The following is a 23,985-nucleotide window of genomic DNA, read 5'->3' on the forward strand; positions in this document are numbered from 1 at the left end:
AGAAGAAAATATAATATTCTTATATGTTCAACATCCACCATTAGCACATGGTGACTGTCGACATTTACCAGTGTAAGTCAGAAATAAGAGTGTTTGGAAAATATGTCGGACATATACCAAGCGACTATGTGAATGTTGACATTCACCGGGGAAAGTCGACATTCTCCAGATTTCGGTGTTTCACCGTAACATACATATAAATACACTACTGATACTGCCGATTGCAATAAAAAACGAGGTGCATAACTAAATACTATATCAATCTCATATACAAATTTCCAATGTTAATAGTTTTTAAATTATACGAGATACATACGTACTACGTACATACACAAGTACAAATGTCACGAAAGAATCCATTTTCAAGAAATTTAAATCCATTTTATAATCAATTTTGTAGAAAACATACATATATTCTATCCGTACGTACAAATATTACGGAAAAGAAATCTTCCAAATGGATTCGGGAACCATCAAAAAAAGATACTTTCGTTGTAATATGATACCGGAAATTTTCGCTCTTAAAATACTTCTTTTGCTTCTTACAAGGAAACAAAAAAGAATTGGAAGGGATCTGAGCAAAGTCGTTTTCACATGTTTGGGCTTTTGAGTAATTCCCGCCTGATACCACAGTAAGATCGTTAATAGCCATAAGATCGTAAGGATAGCTTATAAGGTATTTTTCCCGCCTTTTTAGCGAGCCTTCATATTGTGGTGGTCTACACGCTGGGCGCGTATTTCAGAGGTCCATGGTTCGATTCCCGGCGAAGGCGTTGCATATTTTTCATCTCTCCTGCTTCCGAAATAAACCTAATGATTCTACAAGCTATAAACATACATTATTAAGAGAAGCAACATCCGAAAAAGAAGACTGGAATATTTCTGAAAAGAGCAGAAGCACTTTTAGTTATCGAACAACAGTTACTGTAAATCACAAAATTTCGATTCCGCAATGATCAAGATACACAGCGTTTCTGGATCATTGTTTCTAAGGGGACATAGGATCGCCAGATCATTATATTATGGAATATTAAGATGTCTTGTTCTGGCATTATATTTTTTATTTTTCCTTCATGTACACTGCGAAAAAAAATGGGACAGTTCTATATTTCCCGTTCTACTGGGGCGATTCACGAAATTCACCTTGCGTTTTCCATATCTCGAAAGCGCGACTTAGGATATGTATTAGATTTATACATAGCAGGGGTGGCTAACCCCTGCGGCTCGCGAGCCACATGCGGCTATTTGAAGAATTATTTGTGGCTCTCGATAAATGTACCCGAGTTCCCTTTTCATTTTTGTGTTATTATATTTTTAAAAATTATTATCGTTCCGTATGTGTTTCAAAATGTCTTTTAAATTACTGACAACAAATATGAAAGACTAAGTGCAACGTTGTAACAAATTTCATTTCCGTTCAAGTTGACTCTTTCTCATCGAGAGAGGGCAAAATCTCTATACTCTAAACATGGAAAACGCCTATGTCTACGAATTTCCCTTGAAATGCTTTTCCTTCCCCCTATGACAAATTGAATATTCTACAACGCTAACAATAACCTACTTAAGTAAAGCGAGAACTTCTTTATTAGATGCTTTCACACGATACATCTCTTGAATATAATTTCACCCTGTGTGAAGGAATATAATTTCCCCCTTGGGACGGGATTGCAACTTCGGGCATCAAAAGTTAAACATTGACAGTAAACAAAGGAAAGAGAAGGGGCATTAAAATAACAGAACTACTTTTAGTTGCTTCTAGAGAATGATTGACATGTCATTTAACAACAACTGAAAGCAATGAACGTGATGAGGGAAAGCACTAGGTAGGAAATATTCAGGCGTTTGGGGGGGGGCGCCCAAAGTCCAATGTCTGAATGCGAATCCAAACTGATTTTGAGTTTGTAAACTTTCATTGCAACGGACAGTCGCACATGGTGCTTTGGAGGAAACCAATTTGTATCACTCTTGCTACGGATATGATTTGTAATCTGGGATTTTTGGTAAGTTAACTATAATTTGCTTCGTAGTATGTAACACATGTTGTTATTGTTTTAATAACACAAAACCTGTACTTTCTAAATTTCTTTATTTATTTCCAGTTTTTTTAAAAATATGACGACAGAGAACGAAAATAAAAAAAAGAAAATACGAGAAAGAAAATGGAAGTTTTAATAATGAGTGGGAGGAGAATTTCTTTTTTATTGACAATAACGGAAAAGCATTATGTATCATTTGTAATTCTACGGTCAAAAATTATAAAGATAGCAATTTACGTCGACATTATGAAACCAATCATCCTCAGTTTTATAATCAGTATCCATCAAATTCCAAATTAAGATCAGATAAACTTGCTTCTTTAAAATCAAATTTAAATACACAACAGTCAATTTTGATGACCTTCAGCAATCAAGCTAATAATGTGACTGAAGTCAGTTTTGTTATTGCCTGGAATATTGCTCGTGCAAAACGCCCATATGGAGAGAGAAAGTTTATTAAAAAAAACTTGGAAGATGCACTTAAAGTTTTAGATCCAAATAATGAAGCATTGCACAAAGTTGTTTCGCAAATTCCCATCTCGAGACACACAACTGAACGACGCATAACTGCAATTAATACATCTCTTGAATATAATTTAAAAAATGATTTGAAGAACTGTATTGTATTCAGCTTAGCCCTTGATGAATCTACACATACCGCAGATCTTCCGCAATTGGCAGTTTTCATACGTTTTGTTTCACCTGACTTCGTTGTTAAAGAAGAATTATTAGATTTAGTCGCATATCAAGAGTCAACCCGCGGTGTCGATATTAAAAATGCATTAAATTCCATAACGAAATCTTTTGATATGCCTCTTAATAAACTTGTCAGCATTGCAAATGATGGAGCTCTGGCAATGCTGGATAAAAAAAATCGGTCTTATTGGGCTTTTAAGAGATGATTCTCAAATTCCACAATTCATACCGATTCACTGTTTAATTCACCGAAAACATCTCCCTACAAAATATCTAAAATATCCTGATGTTATGAAGACAGTGTTACACATTGTAAATTACATTCGCACCAATGCAAAAAAATCATCTACATTTCAAAATTTCCTTGAAGAATTAAAGGACGAACAACTTCCAAATGACACGAATTTCTTTTGTATTATTAGAAGGTTATTTAGCTATAACGTACTAAATCGATTTGTTTGATCCGATAGCTGCATTTCTAAAAGAAAAGAAAATAATCTATTCAGAATTAGACGATGACGAGTGGTTACAAGACTTAATGCTTTTGACTGATGTCATGGAACATTTGCAAATACTGAATTTACAATTGCAGGGGAAGGATAAAATAATATCTGACCTCTCACAGTGTATATTTAGTTTTCAAACTAAATTATAACTTTTTCAAAAGGACATTAAAAATAAAACATTTTGTCATTTTCCTCGGATTAAAAAAATTTGTTCCAATATTAAACAAGAAAAATTCAACGAGTATGTTAAAAAGCTAGAAGGAATATTGACGGAATTCCAAAATAGATTTCAAGATTTGAAATATTTTAAATCGTCTCTTGATTATTTTCTGAATCCATTTGAAATTAACATAATTCAAGGTGATTTTTCCATTTCCAATATAATTATTACCCAAAAAGCATCTGGAGAATTAGAATTAATAGAGATGCAAGAAGATCAAGCTCTACAAATAAAATATAAATCGACGCCGATTACTGAATTTTGGAAACTTGTACCAGAATCTAAGTATCCTCAATTAAAAAAAGGCTGATTGTCGAATTATTTCAATACTCGGAACGACGTACTTATGTGAATCATTTTATTCCACTTTAAAATTCGTGAAATATGAACATCGATCAATATTAACTAACCAGCATCTCAAAGAATTACTGAGATGTGCTGTCACCAATTATTCACCAAATTTTAAAGAATTATCAAGAGAAATAAAATAAATGTGTTTAATTTTTAATATTTAAATTCAATATACATATTTTGTACTTTTATTTATATGTTTTCAATAAATATAATTTTCTGTAAAAAAATTTAATACCTTTTAAATACGTATTTAATTGCGGCTCGCGAAAATTTCAAATTTTGAAAAATGGCTCGGGCTATCAAGGAGCTTGGCCACCCCTGATATACAGCATTGTTCTAATATAGGTGTTTTAACACAAAATCAGACCTTTTCTGAAATGACATGCCAATTTTTTTCCATATTTCAATTCTACGGCTTAAATTATGCCAAACTGCCAAGTTTTGTAAAAATCGCACGAGAAGGTTTTAAAAATTTCTCTATCAAAGATTTAGCTGCTCTGTGTTAATTAAATTTGATATATAATTATTAATATCTCTTTTTTTTATTAAACTTACTTGATTTTTTCTTCAAGAATTCGAAATTTAGGCTTAATTCAAATATCATTCTCACATCTTTTATGATCTGTTTTTAAAATTCGTATTTTTAAATACTTTTTATAAATTTTTCGAAAACATTTTTGTATTATAACCTATAAAATTTTACGTTTGCATATTGGCGAGTACGTATTATGAGCGATAATAACGAAAATGTGGTTTACGCACTTTGTTAAAAAAACTATTTGAAAGAATGAACGATGGACCTTCGCTCGTGCATCAATGAATAAAAGAAGAAAGTAAGTAGGTTGCCATAAATTAAGAATTTCACGAAGTGAATTATTCTTGGCGGAAACTGAAAAAATTCCCCAAGATAAATTTTTAAATTTCGCACTAAATTTTACAAAATTTAATATTTAGCCATACATTGAGTCATAGAACTGAAATATGGAAAAAAATTGGTATGCTATTTCAGAAAATGTCTGAGTTTGTGTCAAAATATCTATATTAGAACACTGCTATATATAAATCTAATATATATCTTATGTCGCGCTTTCGAGACATGACGCAATTTGAATTTCGTTCAACGGCCCAGTAGAGCGGGAGATATAGAACTGTTTCTACCTTTTTTTGGCGCAGTGTACATATGTTTAAAAATTTATACATTTAAATTATGTATTGAAATAAGTTAAATGCGAAAAACATTATTACTGTAAGTTAAAAATATCAATCTAGCCAATGACGGATTTGGAACAATACGCGTTAACCAATGGTAAAGGCCAAGTGGCCCCATTCATGGTCAACTAAACGAAACCAACATCAAGCAAAAGGGCTTCACAATTTTATGAAAACTTCAATAGCTATTAACAATCTTAACTGCAATGAAATTTCGTATTTTGTTTACATGAAATAACCACCTTCTACATTCCTTCCAGATAATCTCCTCCTCTCCCCGCCTCCAGATAAAGCTGAGTTGCTGCAAATGACCAAATCAATCCTCCAAAATGCTGCAAAGACATCTCGCGTTGAAGCAGAAGTGCCTTTTCGGTTAGTCCACCTTTTGCAGTCATCGACATTTTACTTGTTTTTTCTTAAGTAATATATTGGTTCTTAAGTAATATATTGGTTTGTGAAATGAATGGTATTAAAATTTCTTTTAAGTACATAATAATAATAATAACACTATTAATTGTAACGGATAAATTAAAAAGGGTAAACCGTCAGTGATACTTCGACATGGAAAGAAGACTTCAAACGAATACCCGTAAAAAGTACATATTGTGTTTAATGTTTGTAGAGTATATCTATTTATTATCGAAAACGAAAAGAAGAAATTCAAAAACGAACTCCAGAGCTTCAGAAAGCTCGTATAGTCTCCAAAATTTGTCAAAGCATTCAAAGCTATACTTTCAACTTCAGCTATGAAAAATCATAACATAATATTAATATAATTTCTTCACATAATTCCTTCAGCTTTGCCAAACATTGCCATCCGTAATTTGCAAACTGAGCTGAATGATGATTACTACATTTCTATTAGAAATGCCAGTTTCGAAATTTATGTAGTAAGAAAGAAAAGAACAAGGAAGCTCTTTCAATCAAAACTGAGAAGGAGCTGGAAAATCTTTGTCATCCCAATCGCCCAAGGACTTCATCTCAGTGCTTGAGTAGACTTGTTCCCACTTGTAATCCCTCATGAATTTTCTCCTGGAGGTTATATGCAGAGACATACAGTTAAAGAATAGCAGTAATGCATTAGATTCGGTTAGAGTATGCGCCTTGCGTTGCTATGCATGACATCTTAAAGATGATAAACTTCCATCTCCCAAGCGCAAGTACGTTTTTCAATTACTATATCGCTAGGAATTTTACTAGCAGTTAAACTTAATATAGATCAAACTTAATTTTGATTTACGTCTTCTTTATTCTCTCATAACAGAAGAATATACATACTGAAAGTACGCGAAAGAAAACTTAAGAGTTGGATAGGTTAATTGCAGCCCAGGCTGGTTAGAATGGATGCCACGTGTCATCTCAGAGAAAGTGATTATCAATTTTGTATTTTCGGATGCCATAGTACTCCTGCTTGCTCTACCAGCTGATAAGTGGTTTTGCTTACTTATTTGGTAGGAAACAACCAGGTGCAGTGTTTGAGAGAAAATGATCTTAGTTGGTTTCGTAATACTGTAATCTTCAAAAGGCAAATTGCCTCAATCTTGCTTATGTAAGGCACAGGTATAGTGCCAATACAATGTACAACGATAGGTTATTGACTACTATTGTGTAGTACAATTTTGCTTTAGCTCTAACCCACCAGAATTAGCTAAATAAAATGTTATTTATTTTAGTTACATATTAGTTATTTAGTTAATAATTAGTTTTTAAAGTGTTATTTAGTTTAGTTTTTGTTGTCTTGTGCATGTAATTCATGAAAGAATGGTTGCCAGGGCCTCAAGGAAGTTGAATTTCTACTTCCAACTCCCAATTTTGAGGCAGAGGGGGTGGGCCAGAGTCTTTTCACTCCTCTTTCCTGCTACCAAACCACACGAGAGGACTTTCGGCTCGCTGTATATTTTGAATGCCCCACACCCTGTATATTTTGAACGATACTACACATTCATGCCACAAATATCATGCCTTTTCCGGAATTCCAACCCAGGGCCTTCGGTACCGCAGTAGGCTTCTCTAACCACTATACAGTTTGGGCGACTAATTTAGATATTTATTAGGTATTGAATTAGTAATTAGTTTTTTAAATGTTATTTAGTTTATTTACGTATTAGTTATGTAGTTAAAAATTAATTTTTAAAATGTTATTTAGTTAAGCTATTTATTAGTTATTTAATTAGTAATTAATTTTAAAAATTGTTATTTAGTTAGTTATTGGTTATTTAGTTAGTAATTAGTTTCTAGTAGATAGTTATTGGTTATTAGTTAGTAATTAGTTCTTTAGTTTATGTAAGGTTACTAAAGACGGCAGGGTAAAGTTGCTAACAAGAACCCAAAGGAAAAACTTTTCAAATTCTATTAGGTTAGGTTAACTGAATATTGCAAAGCATACGAGGCCTTCGTAGAGAACTTTTATAGAAAACTATGGTTTGCATTCACGTTACATATACTATGCAAACCAAACGCAGCCATTCCATTTGCCTGAATGCAAATCCGGGTTATCTACCAATATTTAGTAGTCTTGACCCTACGGCCACTGATTCGGCAGCACCATTAGGCAGACAGACATAGTAAGAGTAGTTTAATATGATCTGTTTTCCAAAGATACCTCGTTCTAAATTTGCTTTCTTTGCCAGACTGTTAATTTTAAGATTAATTGCACATATAGATATATATATATCTGAAATTCTTTACCGTATATTAATTACAGTGCGTGTATAGATATACCACTTCTTGAATATATGCTTTATATTTTATTTCCTTTTTTAAAATTGAATAAACGAAACAAGCTGCATGTACATCATCTCAAAAAAACTTTCAATCCAAGGAAAACTTTCTAAACATCGAAATAGTTATCGATCCCCCTTCTCAAAAGCTGAGGAGAACTATAAAAAAAAAGCGGGTTAAAAATATCGCCAAACAGAAAGGCTCAATAAAAACACCCGTGTTAATTATCTCTTTTTATCGCATTCTGAGTAGCTGCCGAAGTGCCCATCATACGCTATCGCCATCCTACTGGAGAATGGCATCTTCTCGGTTGCCATGACGACCATGGTCTCAGCATCCGAACGGAAAACGATGGCATTTAAGTGCATTATGCTGTACTTTGGTAAGTTGCTTATTTGTTGCCTCCTGCATTTGACGACATCATTAGACTGAAACTGCCGAGGGTTCTCAGGACTTCCGAAGATTTATGATTTTGGCAGAAACTACTTCAGTTGATCCCTTTTCAACTAAATTGAAATGCGAATGAATTCAATTGCCTCTCGAGGTTATGATGCGCAAGGAATTTTTATTTAGAGATAAGGTCTTTCATTTCAGAACCAGGAATGCTCTCAAGCATGAAATCTTAACAATTAACCACAAAGAAAATTAGAGTCATCAGAATGTTCTGAATGCAAAATTAAATGGAAATGGAAATGATCTTAATTCGGTATTGTTCAACACGATCGGTATTGAATGTTGATGTTTGAGTAGAAAATCCATCACGGAGTTCTGCTTCCTAACACTGGCACAGAAAATCATTCAGAATAATTTAAAAAATGTACTAACTTTGTGAGTCATTTTTGAGCTAATTTGAGTCTCTAAATTCCGTAACCTTTAAGCAAGATTTCATTTTCTCATCCATATTATTCAGCTCACTATACGCTACCTCATTGTCTGTTATAGGCACTTTAACACCATTGCAGGCCCCTTCCTCCAATCTACCATCGTAACTCGGTATCGTTATCACCGTACAACATACATTTTATCTGCGTCATTTGTGGCTGTAGTTCAAATCCACCTTCAATAGAGCGCTTTTCACGCAGCGAAACACGCTGAACGGAAATGATGTCAGGAAAACAACATTAAGGATCTCGACTTTCTTTCCGCATCTGTTGTGCCTTGGTTGCGAGTGAAATCTGGAGGTAGAAAATAGCCTTAAAATTTCTATTTTAAAGTATCAGACTATACTGGCGTTTTAAATACAGGGTATTGCGCAAAATGCCCTAGGCACCACACATATGAGGTGCCATATTCTCTGATGGTTCATGATATTTTTGCCAGAGGGGATATAGGTAAAGGTCCCCAAACCCTACAAAACCTTTTGAACAAGTTACATATACATTGCTTTTCTAAGATATCGATAATTGTCACGGATCTGAAAGATGTTATCATCTTCAAGAAGGCCGATAATTATTAACCCTCAAGGCAAGTTAAAAATGACATAAAAATCGCAAACTTTGAAATTACGTATCCCGGTCAAATTTTGTTTCACAGGATTCAAACTCCTTTTATTTTTATTTTTTCATAACGAGCATAAAACTTTCCCAAACAGAAGCATAGGTATTGGAAGAAAGCATTGAAAGTTAGATTTCGTTATTTGTATAAATTATTATTTTTTTTAATTTTGTATTGCCAAAACATGAATATTTTCTGCATCTAAAACTCTCCTTTTAATTGCAAGTATATGATTACGAGCAACGATTACGAAAATAAATGACGAGTAAGGACTTTATCTGGTAAGGAACTGGGCATATAAATATATACAGATAACACACGCATGTTTGATACCACCGTTTGCAATAAAAAAAGGAGATGCTCAACTAGATGCTATAGCAGTCCCATATATAAAATCTCAACGCTCTTTCTTAATCATTTTTGGGTATGCGGGAAACATATATACGCACGTACAGGCGTCATGAAAACATCCCTTTTGAATCGATTTTTTAGAATCCGTTCTGGAAAAAAAAGTACTTTATTCTGTCCATACGTACAGACGTCCCACAAACACATTGTCCTAATGTATTACTAAATAGTCAAAATGGATACTTCAGTTGAAATATGATACCCGAAATTTTTCGCGATTATAATATTTCCTTTACTTCGTACAATGATGTAAAAAAGAAAGAAAGAAATCGTAAAGGATTCATATTTTAACGTAGCAACTAGAGAAATTGTTAAGGTTTTCAATGCTGTCGCTGAGTATTATAGGCTATAAATCTGCTCTTGAATTCATTCCTGATAACACATTTTTTTCTGTCTTTAGCTTTATTATTAAGCATCGCTTTCTTCGCATTTATTCCACATGAAACTCGACAGCAAAATTTGAAATATTTAAAACCAGCAGACATATCTTTAAAATTACCAATCTATCTTTAAAATTGCCAGTGTTAGAAGTTGCCATACATTTTTTTTTATATATTCGCTACTATACAGGATGTTTCTAAGAGCTCTATACATTTTTGAGAAATATGTTCTAATTTCAGTTTCTTTGGAGGAAATCTGAAATAATGCTGTCAACAGAGGAAAGAATAGCCATTGTTTGTGCCCGTATACATGAATTAACGTATCAACAGGTGCAGGAGGACTTCGCCCACAAATTCAGAAACAAGCCCCTACCAGAGCAGTTGTTTAACCTTGTCGAACAAATTCAAGCTAACTGACAGCGTTAAAGATGAAGACTGTTCTGGAAGACTATTGATAACGCCATAAGTTGAGAAAAGCGTACAAGAAGCGATTACGCGTAACCCCCAGGCATCTACATTGAAGACTCAGCCGGGAACTCTGTATTTCGCATACTGTTATTTCGAAAACTCTACGCTGTCACTTAAATAAGCATGCCTAACCAATTCAAACTGTGCATAAACTTGAAGCCGAGGACTATGCAGCTCGGCAAGCTATGTGTTATGATTTGTTGGAAGCTGTCGAGAATAAAAACTTAATGGAGAATGCGCCGAAACCATATTCCATCTCAGCGGCCATGTTAATAGGCATACTTGCCAATTCTGGGCTAATGAACAACGAATTGTGTTGTACGAATCTCAGCAAGACAGACCTAAAGTTAATGCATGGATTGGAATAACTAAGTCGAAGCTCCATGGACCTTTCATGTTTGCAGAAAGGACCATCACTTAAGAAATTTATCTCGATATGTTGCAACAATATTTTGAGCCACAGCTAGTATTAGATGGCATTATTAACACTGTTTTCTACCAACATGATGGGGCACTTCCATATTTTACCATTATTGTGCGTAATTATCTTAATGAAACGTTTCATGATAGTGGATTGGTGATAGTCTCAACGGCTTTCGGCTCCACAATCACAAGACTTAACTGCCTTAGACTGTTTCGTATGGGGTTTTGTCAAATCCAAAGTGTACCCAGTGAAGATTAGCAGCATTGAACAATTGAAACAGTGGATTATGACTGCAGCAGTTTAAATTACACCAACTACGTTACATAAGGTGTTCCGAAGTATAGTGGAATGCTGGAAACTGCGCCTACACCCTCGGGGAGGGGGCACATTAAATTATATTAGTTTAGTGTTCTAATATGTTGCGTTTTCATGTAAATAACTTATATTTCAGAATAAAGCCTGTTTAAGCAAAAATGTATAGAGATTTTATAAACACCTTGTATTAATTTTTTTAAACAATTCGCTTGAACGGCAGCGGCCTACAAGAGTCATTATAAAAATTTTAAAAATATTATATAATTTTAGTGAGTCCATCTAATGTAATTTCGAAAAGTAATTTTAATATTTCTAATTAGATATCTCACGAGTTAAATTTATTTTATTTAAATTCAATGAAATAAAAAAGTGTAAATACTTTTAGAACAGTGTTCATGGCTTCTCAGTCTCTTGGCTTGTTACTCAGTAACAAAAAGACTAAATTTGAAAGTTAAATATCTTATGCTTTACTTAAAGGCAACCCGCTGGTGCAGGGAGATAGTAAGTATTTTGTCTGTGGGAGTGGCAATACAATACTTTGAAACAGCCAAATTTGCAGATTAAAAACAAAAGATAAATAAATTACATTTTGCAGTATAGCAACAGTTGGCCGCGCGGGAGATAAAAATGTCTTATGAAAACACAATATTGCTATTTCTTGCTGTCAAATCGCTCGACTTGTGAAACAAAAATTCGTTAAATTTTTATACAATATGAAATAAATCAAAAAAAACAATTACAGATTAACAATTTGGGCTTCCAGGTGTCCGTGTTAATGTGGAGGACTTGCTGTATTAAAAAGTCGGTGAATCTAGGTGCCGTGGTTGCTTTTTTTTTAAATACGAGGAACGTACCTACACAGCGAATTCTTCATCATTTTATTTTACTTTAAAACTAATATAATATTTTTATTTTGATTGTTAATTTATTAATAATTTTTATTTTGAGACTCTGGTGCTAATACAAACACAAAAATGTAATGCAGAAATATTGAAATATTATATTAGTTTTACCAACGAAATCTTAGTAAGATGGTTATTGTTAAGTAAAAATGAATCTGGAGCCAATTGTTAAGTATGTATCTCAAAAGCAATATCTGTTAATTGATGTGGTTAAAAAAATTTCGATGTTTTCGTTGAGATATTCAGTTTTTACTTGAGGCATTTCTTTTATAACATCAAATTTAAAAATGTTATATTAACATTTGAGGTCTTCAATTTAATAATCCACAGATAAAGGTTAATTAATATCTTATACACCTTGCACAACAGTTCTATATCTCCTGTTCTACTGCACCGATTGCCGAAATTTAACTTGCGTTTTCCATGTCTCGAAAGCGCGACTTAGTATATACACTTTTTTGCAAAAAAAAATCGAAGCACCAAGAAGGACTTTTGCTATCGTGACGAAATTTGGTATGGAAAAAAAATCTTGATCGAACATGCAAACGATCAAAGTTTCAAGGCACATGAACAGGAATTGCGATCCTAGCGCGCATTTTTATAACGCAATTCCCAAAGTATAAAACCAGTAACAGAGGCGGAAAATGTTTATTTATTTATTTATTTATTTATTTTTATTTTTATTTATTTATTTATTTATTTGTTTGTTTTTTTGTTGCTGGTATTGTAATTCCGTAAAGAAGTAACTAAAGATGCCATTACGACGATATCGAAGGCCTTGCAGACAACTAAACAATTTCGAACATGGTCGCATTGTAGGGTTGCGTTTTTATCTGGGTGGTCATACTGAGCAACAGGCCGCCACCTGCAGCGTACACACACTGCTGTGCAAAGATATTAGCAGCAATGATTACTACAAGGAAATTGCCGACGAAATGAGGGCTCTAGAAGACCAAGGAGCATAAATGCGAGGCAAGATAGGATGATTGTTCGCCAGGCCCAAACCACCCCAACGGTACCATTGTCAACTATTCAACGCACTACAGCCACGTCTATACCTCCTGTGGTACCGTCCAGCATCTCACGGCGCTTGTCTGAGGCAGGGTTACGCTCACAGAGGCCTTTAAGACGTTTGCCTTTGACCCCACAACATCGGCGGGTCGTCTGGAGTAGTGTCGCAGCCGATCATCCTGGCTGCCATCAGACTGGCATCGTACAGTGTTCAGCGATTAATCTAGCTTCACTCTTGAAGCAGATGACCACCGTTTTCGTGTCTGAAGAGGACGGGGCCAGCGGCCCCAATCAGTTTTTGTTTTACTAAAGCACATAGCCATAACCACTGGTGTGATAGTGTGGAGCGCTATTTCTTATGACAGCAGATCATCTTTAGTTATCCTCCCTAAATCTTTAACAGATAAACGATATGTTGATACCATCCCTCGGCCTGTTGCATTACCTTCATGGCACGTCATCCTGGGGCCATTTTCCAACAAGATAATGCCAGACCACATACCGCTCGCATATCTCTGGACTGTCTCCGTGCGGTTGATACTCTTCCTTGGCCAGCAAGGTCACCAGACTTTTCACCAATCGAGCATATCTGGGGAATAGTAGGCCGCCAGATTCGGGCACCACAAAATATCGCAGATCTGGAGCGACAACTGATGAATGCATGGCAGAATGTGTCGCAGGATGACATTAGGAACTTTACTACTCCATGCCTCGACGAATTCAAGCATGCATTGCTGCCAGGGGCGGCTCAACCAACGACTAATTTGAACACTCAATGGGTGATTGTGAGCATGAACAGGTACTATGACCTTGATTTTTTAATCATTTTATTATCTGTGTATGAGGTATACACATATTCAGTTTTTATCAAAAACAACCACTTCCTTCATAGAGCTTCGATTTTTTTTTTTTTTTTTTTTTTTTTTTTTTTTTTTTTTTTTTTTTGCAAAAGAGTGTATATTAGATTTTTATACAGCATTGTCCTAACATAAGTATTTTGACATAAAATCGGACTTTTTCTGAAATAACATACCAAGTTTTTTCTATATTTCGATTCTACTACTCAAATTGTCCAAAGTGCCAAGTTTTGTAAAAATTAGCTCTCAAAATTCTCCATGTTAATTGAACTTGGCATATATTTATTAATATCTCCTTTTTTATTAAAAACGTACTTGATTACTTCTTTCACAATTCGATATTCAGGTTGAATCCAAAGAAAATTCACAGATATTTTCTGGTTTGTTGTTTATAAATGTTTCAAAAAACATTTCGAATTATAACTTATGAAATTTTTGCCACCATCTGAAAGTAAATGTATTTCTAGGCCTACCTGCAAAAGAATTACCAAAGATATACATGAATTTATATATTGGCGCGTTTTGAAATTTAGCATATTTGTTATAAGCAATGATAACGCCAAATATGATTTACGCACTTTGTTAAAATTATTTGAAAGTGTGAATGATTAACCTTGCTCTCGTGCGCAGTGAAAAAAGAGAAAGGAAAAGAGACTGCTATAAATTAAGAATTTCGCCAAGTGAATATTTCTTGGCGCAAACTGAAAAAAGCTGCGCCAAAGTAAAGTTTTTAATTTCTCGATGAGTTTCTCCACAAATTTTACAAAATTTAATATTTGGTCATAATTTGAGACGTAGAATCAAGATATGGAGACAAATCCGTGTGTCATTTCAGAAAAAGTCCGATTTTGTGTTGAAATACCTATATTAGAACAATACTATATATAAATCTAATATATATCCTAAGTTGCGCTTTCGAGACATGAAAAACGTAAATTAAATTTCGCCAATCGGTCCAGCAGAACGGAAGATATAAAACTGTTCCTTTTTTTTTTTTTTTTTTTTTTGTATGTGTATGTGTGAAAGGTCTACGTACTTAGACGTATGAAATAAAATTTTTAGATTCAATTTAGTAAACCTCGAAGAACTTCGCAAAATAGTAGTAGTATAAATTTTTTTTTAAATTTTTTAATCAATTCTTTTTTTTTTATTTTAAAAATGAGAGCGTTCGTTATCTCAGTTATTGATAAGATCTTTAAGTGGTAAGTTTCTAGCTCGCGCTGCAAAACCTTTGTTATTTACGTCACTGCCATAGGCTTATTTTCTGTGTAATGAAGCATTTAAGCATTTTAAATAAACAAACCTGATAAAAACTGAATTAATAACGAATTACCGAAATTACATATATCAGAATAGTCGAAAGTACCGTGAATAGGAAATAAGGATAATTGAATAAACTGCAATTCAACTTGAAACAATACAATTTCAGAATAAAAAATACTATAATTAAGAAGAAAAGGAGGTCCATTATTAAGCATTAATTGAGAATTTCTCCCTTAGCAAAGACAGGAGTTGGCAGATCGGAAGATGAGGATTATAAAGACGTCGAGTTTATTAAAGGAAACAAAACAAAACGAAAAAAAAAAAAAAAGAACGCATGCTCATTTTACATCTCTTCATTTTGACGCGCGGAAGCAATTAGGCTGAATAGTAGCAGTATCTGTTAAATATATCATCAAATGTCATGTTCTCTTTTCCCTTCTTTCTTTTTTTATCGCCAGAGATGTTATTAGTCTTGATCTTCACATTTTTGTCCGTATCTTTTTTTAAATAAAAGAATTTTCTCACTCAGTGTTACCGTCCTGTATTATTTCCAAAGACACGATTACGTGTTACCATTATTCTTCATCTATCGTATAATGTACGAACAAGGGCCATTTTCAGTATTTCATTTCCATTAATGTTTAAGTGTTTAAGTGTATCATTTGTACTAATATATATGTACAGCCAAGTAAGGTAATACACGAATACGTGTAACCATTAATTGTCATCGTTCACACTGATACACAATTTTCATTCTCAGTGTATCATTTCTGTCAACCTATAGGTGTGTACGTATCATTTTTATTGGTGTGTGCATAGCCCAGTAGAATAATGCATGATTATGTGTTTTCATTTATCGCCATCATTCGCATGTGTTTATGCATATCATTTCTAGTAGTTTATGTATAGTCATACAGGATGACACACGATTACGTGTATTCATTTATTGTCATCTTCTGCATTAATGCGCCAGTTGCATTATCAGTGTTTCATTTCTTTTAATGTATAAGTGTTTATTGTTTGCTTATATCATTAACCACTTAGACCAATATACATATGTATCCAATGTACCTATACCACCAATGTACCTGTGTATGAAACTTTTTATTAATTGTATACTGAAGCATATATATGCACACGCCCTTGTTTCGCTACCCCAGTACCTCATATTCTCCATTAATATATTCCCGATGCAGCCTTCTCAGGAAGTCGCCAGGGTTGTGTTGTTCTAAATAGGTGCGGGTACCGGACGACACCCGATTTTTCATATTAAGCCGTCCGGGACCCGGACGGACACTTTCACCTGTCACCTGTATTATTTCCAAAGAAATTATGTAACGAATATATGAAAAGATTCTTTGCAAAAATGGAATTTTAAAGACATCACCGTAACTGGAATTCTAAAGATAGGCTGCTATTAAATATTTTATAATTTTACTGTTGAATTTGACACGGCGCAAGTGCGAAGAAATCTGTCTTTTATAATAAAGTTAAAACACACGCAAAAAGTTGTGTTAGCAGGAATGACTCTAAAAGCACACTGGTAAACTGCGAGTTCAGAGAGAGCATAAAAACTCTTTAACAAACCCTCTGGTGCTATGTTAAAATCTGAATGCTTTCAAATTCCTTTTTTTTTTTATTTTTAGTTTGTTTACTTATTTTGGTTCACCTTTAAGAGCCATGTTACTGTCTGGGGATGTGAAAAAAGTTCCAAATTTTTGGTTACTTTCATTATTCTAATAACACCTTTATATTTACAAGGCTTATACGAACTGTTAATACACAAAACTACTTAGTTCAGTATTTGAAAACACCGGAAAATATTAAAATGTTTATATTAATTATTCTTTGTTTTGAACTCGTGGATGTACAAGATTTGCAAAGTAGTTTTAATGGAAACCTAAATTTTTAAGACTTTTGCTTTGGAAAACATGTAATATGTTATTTTTATATATGTAAAATATTGAATATTAAGATTCTAATAATACTATCAATAGAATGTTACAAACTTTAATATTATGATCTAATTTTGCAAACTGTTTTGATGTTAGTCTCAAGATATTACAAAATAAATTAGCTTTAAGGCATGAGATGCCGATATCAGTTCTTTAGTTAATGTTTACTTTAGCTGCTATTTATCGATATATTAGTTATTATTTCCAGCGTTGGCAATGACATCAGCATGTCGGTTAATATGATACAGAAAACGAAAAAAATGAATGTCATGTGAATACACTCAGAGTATAAATGTTTACGTTTACAAGCAAGCACTTCGAAAATGAGAGTAATCAAAACTGTCTGAGAAAGATGACTGAGCAGTCAAAAAAAATTTAGCATTGTCTGTGCGCTCGACGCATTAATTTCAAAATTAAGCAATAGAAAATATTTAGTTCTCTCTCTGAGCTCTCGAGGAGAATTAACATCAAGATTATGCGGTGAGCAAACGATTCGAGATAACTCATTCAGAACGGAAACGTTGTACAGGACAAAGGTATGTTGGTTGGTTATTTTAATTTTTTAATTAAAAACATTTTTCGATTCATTAGAGAAACAGGAGGTTTACTAGTTCACTACTAAAACATAAATATAATCCATTATCAAAATCAAACACTGTTAAGATATAAACTCAAGCACGAATTTAACATGGTACAAGTAGCAGTCAGGGTAATTCCAGCTAGCTCATAGACCAACCATATTTTAATAAAATTAATGGTGTCATATACTGTTTAGTAATCATTTTTACTTCCTTGTACAAAGTAAAGAAAGTATTGTAATTTCGGAAAGTTTCGTGTATCATATTTCAACGGAATTATCAATTTTGACCATTCCCAAATACATTTTGAATTTTTTTTTTTTTTTTTTTTTTCGTAAAATGTGTGCGTACGAACATAATAAAGGACTATTTTTTACAAAACGGATTGTGAAATGGATTTAAAGTGGATCCAAAACGGACCTTTTTTGTGACGTCTGTACGAACATACATACTTATTTATTTCGAATGAACTCAAAAACGATTAGTCGTAGAACGTTGAATTTTTGTAAATGAGACCGATATAACATCTACTTGGGCACCTTCCTTTTTTATTGCACTTCCTCTTACCCTGCCTTTATTTTCGCAATCGTTGGTTGTAATCATGCACTTCCAATTCCAGAAACGTTTTAAATGACGAAAATATTCATATTTTGGAAATTTAAAAAAATTATGTCAAATTAAAAAAAAATAATTTTGGACGTATAATAAAGCTTCACTTTTAATGCTGTCTTCCGGTTTCTATACATAGAAAAAAGTTTTATACTTGTTATGAAAAAGTAAAAATATGAAAAGTTTGAATCCCTTACGACGAAAATGGACAGGAGTATTTAATTTAAAAAATTCGCAATTTTTGATGTCATTATCAACTTGCCCGGAGAGATCGTTATTTAAGTTGGAATAATTTAAATAAAGTGCAGTTAAAATTGTGAATAATGTTTGAATAGACTTTAAAAGGAAGTCATGTGGTGTTCTCATCAAGGTGTTTTTTCCCCCAGCTGAGTTAATGGACCAACTATGTGTCAATGAAAATTTCTCTTAAAAGTGTGAGGCTAGCTAAAAAATAAGTTTTGTAAGAAGTAGAATTAAGGACTAAAAATCGTTCACAAGATATCTTCCACATACGCACCAATTTGTGTACATTACGTTCAAACCAGCCTGTGGAAATGTCGTATCTTCCAGCCAGTGTTATTGAACAGACTGAACCCAAATTTTGACAGCTCAGCTCTCCCCTAATGGGATAATTCTCATATATTTACTATGGTATCTACCATCACTCTCCGGCATACGCTGGAGATGAATCACCGAATGAACTATCCCTATCCCCTTACTCCGCAACTGACTGAATCCCCTCGTCCCCTTCATTTGGTATTCCATCATCTCCCTGGACGCGATGCGCAAATGAATAACAATGACTAAACGATGAATCACGTTTTATAAAACAGAGGGCTGAGAATCCAGCTAAAAATGTCTCACATCAATTAGTTCAAGCTAGTGGTGGATGATTCAGAGGGGATAGTTCCTCTTCCAATCCCTCGAATCGAACAGAAGAGGAGAAAATACCGTGGGAGGATCAAACATCCGAATGGAAAAGTCCTGAGTAATCCAAGCTGCTGTTGTGTTTCGGCGCATGGGTTTAATATTTAGCTGTTTAAAACATACACTGCTTTGAGCTGCTGTATATTTTTGTTAGCTTTTATTTTCACTAGCCGAACAAAACAGATATCATAAAATGGAAAAATACATAATAGAGTTCAATTAGTGAAATTTCGTAAAAATATTTAGTATTTTGAATGAGATATTTCGTGATTTAAATGCAGTTTTACTTTATCAGTTCCATTAAAAGTAGAAAAAAATATTCTATTAAGACTTGCGCTTATTGTTTCGAAATCTCTTAGCTTTGCTAATCGATAACTGGCAGATTAAATATGATCGTTAAATATCTCATAGCTTGTCAAATGGCATCATACTGGTGCGTGCAAAATAAAAGTATTTTATCTTAGGATCTTGAATCCTTAGGAATTTTATCTTAGGGACTTTTAATTAAAATTGAAAGATAAGTATCCTACATTCTTCAGAATGGCAATAGTCTCGCGCGTGGTAGATAAAAATTTTTAATTTCGAATACTGTTGCCACAGCTCGCTTTAAAATCGTCGAGTATTTTAATCGAAATTTTATTAAAGGTTTTCAAAATAAGAAATAAATAATAAAGATAATTCGAAATTCAAAACTGTAGCTTCCAGATGCACATTTTCGAGTGGAGGACTACACTATTGAAAATTTGATGCTGTAGGTACCATCGTTTTTTCACAATTCAAGGAATATACTACATACATACATGTATAGATGCTTCATTATTTAATTTCTTTAAAATTGATAGATGAAGTAATATTTGGTGGCAGAAATTTGAAAAGTAATACGCCGTTTATAGTGAAGCAATGTGAATAATAGCCCATTTTAGACGAAACAATTATTAAAGGAATGTTATTAATAGCTGTTTATGAACAACTGCTGCAAATGAAATATAACATGCATTTAAGCTCCTAATAAGCAGAATGTGTACCTGGAGAATTTTTTTTAATTAGAGATGATGCAGAGAATGCTTTAAAATATTTTTATGTTCAGGTTATGCCGAGGTATATGTTCTTAATACACACGTGCCATCGAATTTCACTCCAGTAAAAGCATGTCGCTCAACGTGGAAAAATCTGTAGAACCCTGTATGAACACTATTTGGCAAGCGATAAATGGAAATGCATTATGAATTTCGACGAAGCATGTATTTACCTAAATGACTGCAACAACAACAAAAAAAAAAAAAAAAAAAAAAAAAAAAAAAAGGTTCTATTTATTACAGAAAACGAAGGAAGAAAATGGACAAACCTGGTTCCGTCAATACAAAGAAAGTTTCAACAAGGGATTTATGATTGTCAGAGGATTCTCTTGTGATGGTAAATTAAAATTAAGAAGCGTGAAAGAAATGCCAAAATCCACTCAATGCATTATCAAGAGAAAGATTTACGTCCGACATTTACAGATGAAATTCAGTTTTTTATCCCAATGCTCTTTCACAGAGTGAAACTTCATCAAGACTTCGCAACTAGTCATACTTCGAAACGTACCACTGTATTCCTTGAAAAAATGAACAGTGATACAGGTATTGCATATACACCTTTTTAACATATTGCTGAGAAGTCCCCTGACATTTCGCTTATGGTCTATGGTGCCTCTCACTGAGCATCACAGGTTACTTCTTTCACATGCACCATCGATAATCTTTAAGATCTTTTTATTTTGAAAAAAAAAAAAAAAAGTTTCAAAACATTTGTAGTTAAAAAAAAAATCATAAGAGTTTCAGATTTTAAATTACGTCCAAAGGGGCCTTTTTCTAACGTTTCGTGTGTTACCTTTATTTATAAAATTTCATGTTCTTTGCACTTAAACCATAAAAGTCAGTTCAACAGCAATGTCACAAAAGAATTTTAAAATGAGCATATCTTTGAAATTTCCGATATACAGTTCCGCATGCTGGAGATAAAAATGTTTCTACCCCTCCCCATAGAGTGCTGACATTGTTCGCTTTTAAATCGTTGAGTTTGCTAATAAAAAATTCGTTAAAGTTTTACGAAATACGAAATGGATAATAAAACAAATTCCAAATTTCAAACTTGGGCTTCCACATGCCCATTTTTGCAGTAGGGTTACGTCATTCAAAATTGGATAGCTCTAGGTACCGTTGTTTTATCACAATGCGAGAAACATGCATACATTTATGAAGACTTTCTTCATTATTTAATTTCTTCAAATATAATACAGGGTCATAGTATTTGGTGGCAACGATTTGAAAAGTGATACAGGCTTTTAAAATTTTCAACGGGAAATCGCAAAACGAAAACAATAGTCCTTCAGGGATAAAGCCCCTTTGGACTAATAATTTATTCAAAATTTTCTGAGAATGAACTCACATAAGCATTCATACATTTTGTATAAACAGTTTATATTTCATAAAAATAAGAAAATAAACGGACATTCAATATTTCCTTAGATATTTTTTTAGATAAAATTAAACATTTCATGCGCTTTGGCACGGACTCAGCGGACCCTAAGTAAAAATTATTTTTGTTAAAGGTTTCGAAGAAATATTAAGTTTCTTTATTATTTTCTCCAATTCACTCCGTACATGTTCCATAGAAATTAAGCCTGGAGAATATGAAGACGTTTTAAGACCTTCAAGACAGTTGTACAACCAAACAAGCGAACAGTTAGTACAGTTAGAACAGTTAATTGACATCCTTATTCTTATAGCACTTGAATCTATTTTGTATTCTAAGTTCTTTTGCACATGCTTTCAGTTTTTCACTAAGAATATTTAATTATTTATACTAATCCATATTATTTCCAATAAAAACTAAATTTCGCATTCTAAAGGCAGCCAGACATCCCTAAACTATTATGCCTCTACCCCATTGTGTAATATCATTTTCGAATTTCATTCTTAATTTGGATTTTGCCACATATTAGTTTGTCTACCGGATTCAGATATATTAAATTTTGATGTTTCTGCAAAAGTAATACTTTTCCAGTATGATAAAACGTTTACTTATTTACATTGTGTGAACGCCAAGCGTATTTGCTTTCATGGCTGACGACGAATTTCCGTCTTGGTGATCATCTATTTTACTCATGTGCCCTAAATGACTTTTCTAAAAATTGGATTCAGGGTTAAATTTTAATTTAAATTGTTCTCCTGAATCCTTTGAACGTTTTACAGTACTTATGTCCGAGTCTTGTTTGATTTTTCGTGGAATAAATCTGTGATTCCTTGGTATTAGCTTGGAATATGGTCCAGAATTCAAACCATTTCCAACAGTTCCGCGCAATATTAGTCGTTTTATTACATCAAAAATAGTTTAACCGCTTCACATCAAGAACTTTTTTTCGAATACCTTTACCATCTTTTAAAAGAGTTATTATCTTGTAACATAGCTGGTCGTTAACCTGTAATGTCTTACCATGTTCTCTTCAGATACTGAACTATTAATATATTTTATTTAACAAGAAAATATTTACAAATGTAGACGATACATATTGTGATATATTTGATTTAAATCAAATCATGACAACAAGAAATATTACCTACCATAGCATTTCTTTAAAATTTTGCAGTATTCGAATCATTAAGCGAGTTACTGATTAACTCTTTTTTAACAAATCATTTTATTGCACGAAATATTTTGATGCCATTTATTTTATAGTGAAAAAAACTTCCAAAACTGGCTCTTCCCAAAGTGGAAAAATAATACAATAGAGAAAGTTTTGAAGTCTATTTTTCAACATATAGTACAAGATCTACGCAAATAGATTTAAAAATATAAGTGTCCGAAAACAAATGTGAGCCATTGTGCAATGCAAACGATATTTTTTCGAAAAATATGGAGTTAGCGGAGAAGTAGTAATATGCAAACAGAAATTAAAATTTTTAAATTTAATTTTAAAAGAAAAAAATCAAATATGAATCAAACACAAAATTTTCGATTTTTTAAAAAAAGCATAATTTTTTTTTTTTTTTTTTTTTTTTTTAAGTTTATCTAAAATGCTGTTTTTTATATTTAAACGCGGTTTACTGTTTTAAATATTTAAACACCGTTAGTACATACTTGCAAATTAAAATATTCTTACCTTTATCTGAAGCTGTTTTATTGCTGATACAATTCTTCTAGCAAGTTTAATTTAAAAAAATATTAATTTCGTTCTACTATTTTTAGAACTTCAAGAAAAATCCAAACACTGCGAATTTAGCGATTCAGAATCGAATGGCCACTACTACCGAAACCGATAGCTTCTACGGATGATACAGAGCGTGATGGTGTGGTGACGTCACAGCGCGGGAGACTTGCGCAGTGAGCAAAAACAGAGCTCCGAATCTTCGGCTATCACCATGACAAAAAGGGTAAGCACGCATGATTGTCACGGGTGATGTAATAAGCAATCTCCAGTAAAGTTGAAGAAACTCTTCTAAGCAGAAACGTACTTTTTTTGTTCCTTAGAATTTCTCGGTTGAAGACGCACGTAAATGTTTTAGAATTAAAAAAAAAAAAAAAAAAAAATCTGACAATTTCAAATTTTACATACTACCCAAAGGGACGTTTTTTAACGTTTTGTGTGCTACCTTTATTTATTAAATATCACG

At 33.1% G+C, this 23,985-nt stretch overlaps 1 protein-coding gene across 1 annotated transcript in view; it reads right to left on the minus strand.

The window, feature by feature from the left end:
• Window positions 1-23,624, minus strand: part of Schip1 (Schwannomin interacting protein 1) — a 225,802-nt gene extending 202,178 nt beyond the window's left edge. Inside the window, exon 1 of the mRNA XM_035373776.2 lies at window positions 23,475-23,624. The gene's annotated coding sequence lies outside the window, so the exon portion shown is untranslated. The remainder of the gene's footprint in view (window positions 1-23,474) is intronic.
• Window positions 23,625-23,985: the final 361 nt, after the last annotated feature.

Source organism: Stegodyphus dumicola, chromosome 1 (genome assembly GCF_044657685.1).
Source record: "Stegodyphus dumicola isolate Sdum_Otavi_A_Nest chromosome 1, ASM4465768v1".
NCBI classification, from domain to species: Eukaryota; Metazoa; Arthropoda; class Arachnida; order Araneae; family Eresidae; genus Stegodyphus; species Stegodyphus dumicola.